General features: G+C 35.1%; 1 protein-coding gene across 1 annotated transcript in view; it reads right to left on the bottom strand.

The window, feature by feature from the left end:
• Nucleotides 1-928: 928 nt before the first annotated feature.
• LOC126484696 (hemicentin-1) overlaps nt 929-6,000 on the bottom strand; it is a 1,211,236-nt gene continuing 1,206,164 nt past the window's right edge. The window contains exon 24 of the mRNA XM_050108292.1: nt 929-1,066. The gene's annotated coding sequence lies outside the window, so the exon portion shown is untranslated. The remainder of the gene's footprint in view (nt 1,067-6,000) is intronic.

The following is a 6,000-nucleotide window of genomic DNA, read 5'->3' as shown; positions in this document are numbered from 1 at the left end:
ATTTACTAATACAAATGTGGACGCATTAATCACAAGAGTAAGCAAATTGTTTGCATAAACAACATATCTTTCATGGAAAATGTCCACTTCTTTAAAAAACGTAAGATTGCTTGTTCATTCATACTTTTAACTTGTGCATTCAATATGGATACAAAAATACCTGCAGTGACTCCCGTCTCTTCTGTTCTCTGAGACATTAATGGAAGCCATAACACTATGCACACATCAGCTTCAAAGTTAACATTTCACAGTTTTGTTCTGTCATATTCACACGCTAGTAAACACACTAAAACGTCTTATAGTGGGTACTTTTTTAAAGTACTTTCATGAAACATTTTTGTATTAAAAAAACTATTTTCTTTATTAAAACACTCACAACCTAAATATGCTGAGTATAACTTGTTCATAAATTTACATAACTTACATTTTTTTTTCCTTTGGCATATGTACATTAGTACCACATCTGTATTCGCGTGTGTGTGTGTGTGTGTGTGTGTGTGTGTGTGTGTGTGTGTAATATATATATAATCATATATATTTAACATTCAGTAATCAAATGTTCATTTTCATATAATCACATACAAATCACTTTCAGTCACTATAAATTTGTTGCAGTACCTTTGTAAGAGCAGCAAAAGCACCACCAATTTTTTTTATAAATACACCATTACACACTTTCAATGGTACTGTTCATGTTAAGGGTGTGCTATTAAGCAAATGAGATTCAGCACTACAAATGTAGCCGTTAGTTTTTGTTAATATTTGTTACAAATGACAATTAATGTTTGGTGAAGAATGTTGTAAATTATATCTGTAAAGACTGTGCTATTCCTTTTCTTCTTCCACTGGGTGGATGGATGGATGAAACAGATACACACAGATATAAATGCACAGATTAAAGCAGGTCTTCAGCCTGGGAACCATTTTCCTGCTGCTTTGTTTTCCCTTGTATTTCTTCTTTTTTTCTTTCTGCTGCCTCTATGGATGCTTTCTTGTAGTTTATTGGCCCATAGGAACGGTAATCAACATCAGCATAGTCCAGATCAGAAAATTCAGGTCGAAAGGGCTGTAAGATATAAAAAGAAATATTTAATACACAATCTGTCATTAACTAAATTGTATATGTGGAGTAGTTACTTTAAGGTATGTGCTAAATAAGAAGAGAGAGAGAGTGAAGGAATCTGGTGTTACACATAAGATGGTAAATTCTTAGCAAGAATGTTAAACAGACAAACAGACTAGCACTAATGGTGAAGATAATTGACTTGGAATTGAAGATGTGAAGTGATAAAAAAGATGAACAAGAGAAAAACAGGAAATGTTGAGTAGTTTCCCCAGACTCTGGAAAAAAATAAGAGAAGCATTAAAAATGGCAAGGGCCAAAAAGTGAGAGAGAGAACAAACAAATTGATAGTTAAATAATACAGAAAGAGGTGGAATCACACTGAGCAAAAAGGTGTGAGGGGTGACAGAATAACAGGAAAGCAAATAGAATAATAATAATAATAAAAAAAACACTGTGTGACAGAACTTGATTCTATATGATAAAGTTTTGAAATGCTGTTATGGAGAATAGTGAACATTGAAACAAAATATTGCATATTGGTTATATTAACAAATTATGAGTAGTCCTATCAGGGAGCTGGGTGCACAAGACTGAACACATACAGTGAGAGGGGTAAAACACAACATGTTACCATGCCTAATATGGTGCAGGAAACCCACTGACATTCAAAACTGCTACCAGTTGTTTCAGAATGAATAAATACAGGCCCTTTATGGTTTCATTTTCAAGGGAATCTTTTGCCATTCTTCCTGCAAAATAGTGGCAAGTTTAGGTAAGGATTATGGAGGTATACAGCCATCACACACCCTTATCTTTAAATTAGACAAAAAGGACTCCATAATATTGTTATCTGGTAACTGTGATGGCTAGGGAATATGCGAAACTTTCTCATTGTGCTGAAAAAAATCAGTACTGCATGATGCAGTTGTGTGTACAGGGGTCCTGTTGTCTTGGAACACAGCATTGCCAATGGAGAACAAACATTTACCATGTGATGGACCTGATCAGCCAAAATGGTCACACAGTCCTTGGCAGTAATTCAGCCTTGCAGAGTGACCACAGGGTTCCATGGAATACCATGATGCACCCACCCAAATCATCACTGAACTCCCACCATGTTTCACCCTTGGAATATGAACTTGGACAGAAGTTGGAAACAGAGTGAAACAAGGCTCATTTGACCAGCTGACTTCTTTCTCTTGTTCCACAGTCCAGGTTTTATGGCTTTGGCACCACATTTTCATCTTAATGGCATATGCATTACTGATGAATGATTTTGCAATTCCAGTTCACCCTACAGTTCCCTAATTATGAAGCTTCTTTCATGTTGTTTTGAGGCTGACAGAGTTTGTGAGGCAACATTCAGTTCTGCAATTTTTTTCACAATCCTCCTCAATGACTGTCTACCACTATTACTCAGCATACACTTTCATCTGACTTTCATTCTGACTTAGTGCATGGTGTTTTTCAACTTTCCCTGTTTGTGGTTTAAATCTTTGATGTGTTAATCTTGAAACATTATGCACTTCAGCTACCTTGGTTATGGAAGCACCCACTGTTCGAGTAACAACAATTTGCTCACATTCAAATTCACTTAGCTCCAGTGTAATGCACTCACAACTACAAAGAACACAGTTCTGAGCATGACTGACACTTGCAATGTATTGAGGACATTTTAAAGGTACTGTTGGTGGGCAAATCCAACAGTACAACATGCAGGCTTAGTTAGCACACATATTTATGAGTATGTTCAAGCTTGCATTTCTTGTGGTGTTTCCATATTTTTGTCCAACCCCTGTAATGTGACATGATAAATCAGTTGGCTATATTTTGGAGATGTTTTTCCATTCACTAGTGAGACCAGAATAAATGACAGCAAGTGGATTTATGGTGCAGATTTCACAAAGTACTATTTACTAAGGGAGAGGTTTTAAGCATATCACAGGATTTGCTATGAATGTTACAGAGGTCAAACGCATGAGAAAACATTCTTGGACATGTATGGGCAATTTTAAACAAAACTTAAATGGCAGTTGACCCATCTATGTGCAAGAGGGGCAAGAGTGTGTGTGTGTGTGTGTGTGTGTGTGTGTGTGTGTGTGTGTGTGTGTGTGTGTGTGTGGAGGAGGGGGGGGGGGGGGTTCGCGTGCATAATTTTGAAAGTAACTGTGTAACCTAACAGCTCATATCAAACATCAGTGTTTATCTACACTGAAGGAAGCATAAGGCACAAAGTAAAGTAGCGTAGTTGTTAAACCACTGAACTTGTATTTTGGGGAAATGGAATTCAAATTGCTGTCCAGACTTTCAAGATTACACTTTTTATCGTTTCCCTGAACCAACTAAAAGACATATGAAATCTTGAAAACACTGTCATCTTCCCTTACCACACTTTTAAAATTCTGGGATGTGCTCCATCTCTAATGACTTCATTATCAACAGAATGTTATTGAAAGGAAAGAAGATTATGGTTTAAAGTTGTGCCTGTAACAAGATTGGTAGAGATGAAACACAAACTTAAAATGAGAAAGAACAGGGGAAGAAAATCATGTGAGTTCTTTTCACAGAACCATCCCAACATTTACCTTAAGAGATTCAGGGAAACCACAGAAAAACTAAAACTGAAGGTCTGGATAGGGATTCGAACTCCCATCTTCCCAAATGTGAGTCCAGTGCCTTACACTGTGCCATGAGATGTTATAGTATAATTTCCCTTCAAAGGTGCAACGAAGTTTTCCAAAAGAATTAATGTTCACAAATAATCTGTCTCTACCGAAAACTTGCAGCACAGTGTTGATACTTGTCATGCTCTCGTTTTTTAAAATTATACATGTTATTATTTTTAATTTTACAATGATATTAATTTTATTTCCCCTCAGAGCATCAATTTTTCAAACCTGATTAAATGTAATGTACTTAGTTCACCTGATTTGTTCGAATAAAATTCCAATGGTTTCTTTAGTGCTGTATTTTCTCTTGATCTGTTTCTTCACTATCTAATCCCTACAGTCTTCCATTTTGTTTCAATGCCAAAACAAGAAGTATTTGATCATCTTCAATTACAATATCTTATCTGTGAATAGAATAACTGAATTCCAGAATGTGCACAGTAAATAATGAAAAAAGTAAACCACTCATCTATGGCTGATTGAAGTGTAGCAAATAGAGACACTATACGCCAAAGAGAGTTATGTACTCATGTGTATTTGCCACACAACAATCAGCTGTAAGTGAGTGGTTGGCTCTTTTGATTTTCATTTATTAATCTGTGAGTACTGCATTAGTAGCTATCACCACATTTGTGTTCCATAAGTAGTGTTACCCTTGTGCTTGGTTATGTTTCTCCTGACCCACAATTTTAACAGCTTGTTAGTGTCTTGACTGTCTATGATTTATCCTACTAGTATTTTTTCAGTATGCTCCCAACACAATTATTTTAATCTGAATTTCTCTCTAGCTGTTCCACACTGGCTTCAGCCCATCCTCGTTTCTGATACCAGCAAGTAGTTTTTACAAGTGAATACTCTGCAACTTCCATTTCTATATTTTCATAATATTTTCTCCTTCCTTTATTATGTGAAAACCCTTTTTTCACCCATCTTCATCATCACCATAATGAAGGTTCCTTAGGTTTACATGCATGTCCTCCTTAGACAGTGGAAGGTATCTTTACTTATTCTTTAACATGGATAGCAAATTATTGTACAACAACCATTTGAGTTGTTTCTGTCATAAGACTCCACATGTTACTTCAATTCACCAGAATTTAAATTCGTGTATCCTACCCACCATATTCCAAGTGCCCATTTGTGTATTTACTAATATGCTTGTCGTAAATTTTAAAATATGAAATTAACAGAGGGGGTATTGCTATACTCATGAATACTAAACAGATACATTTTCATGATGCTCAAAAGCTAAGAATCATAAGGGACCATAAACATATTTATTGTAGGACAGAAATGTCATTTTAAAGTTGATAAAAAATACCTTTTTTCCGAGGCAGACATTCTTCTAATAAATGTATGTAAAGCTGGATTTGGGGCCATCCTGTGCAAAAAATAAATTGTTGTTAAAAAAGAAAGCAAATAATTTTTATAAGCCAGTTCTGACATTATACTACATTCAGATAAAGTTAATTTAAGTGTGATAGCCAGTTTGGCCCACTTATATAATAGCTTTTGAGCACCAGTTGGTCAAACAATATTTTTCAAATAAGTAACATTACTTACTGAGAAGTATAAGAATTATTATTATGACTGAATAATACATTTCACACAGAATCTAATCATTATATGAACCAGTCTGATTAACTCAGACATATCTCACATTCACGTTACTAAATGCTGTATAATAGCAATACACAAATTTTTCTCATAAATCTCTAGAACCTTCCAGTTATGCAAATAGTCAAACTTTATTATCTTCAGTCATTTAACTATTCATTAGAAACATAGCTATACTGGAGCTAACTACTATGGTGAAACAACTGACATTTAGGATGATGGTAAGGACTTTTATCTTGTCCAACAGGGGTCAATATTAGGTCTATTTCTGTTCTTGCACATAAATGGGCTTATCATTCATCCAAAAATCAGAAATAGTTCCCTTTGCTGACAATGCAAGTATTGTCATCAGTCGTAGTTGAGTAACTTCAACACTTGAAGACATAAACAATATTTCCTTGAAAATTAATAGCTGGCTCTTTGCAAAAGGACTGTCACTGAAAACACAACACGCAAAATTCAGGACTGCACAGTACCTGACCATACCATTAAAAATAATGTATTAGTGTAAATCAATAACTGAAACAGGATATTTTAAATTCATAGGTGTTTATCTTGGTAAGAACTTAAACTGGAAGTCTCATGTTACAGACAACAGCAGATTTTGGAGATTTTGATTCACTAATGTCTTATGGTATAATATTCTGG

The sequence above is a fragment of the Schistocerca serialis genome, chromosome 6, assembly GCF_023864345.2.
Source record: "Schistocerca serialis cubense isolate TAMUIC-IGC-003099 chromosome 6, iqSchSeri2.2, whole genome shotgun sequence".
NCBI lineage: Eukaryota > Metazoa > Arthropoda > Insecta > Orthoptera > Acrididae > Schistocerca > Schistocerca serialis.
The sequence above is the reverse complement of the archived record's forward strand: the minus strand, read 5'-3'. Positions and strand labels throughout refer to the sequence as shown.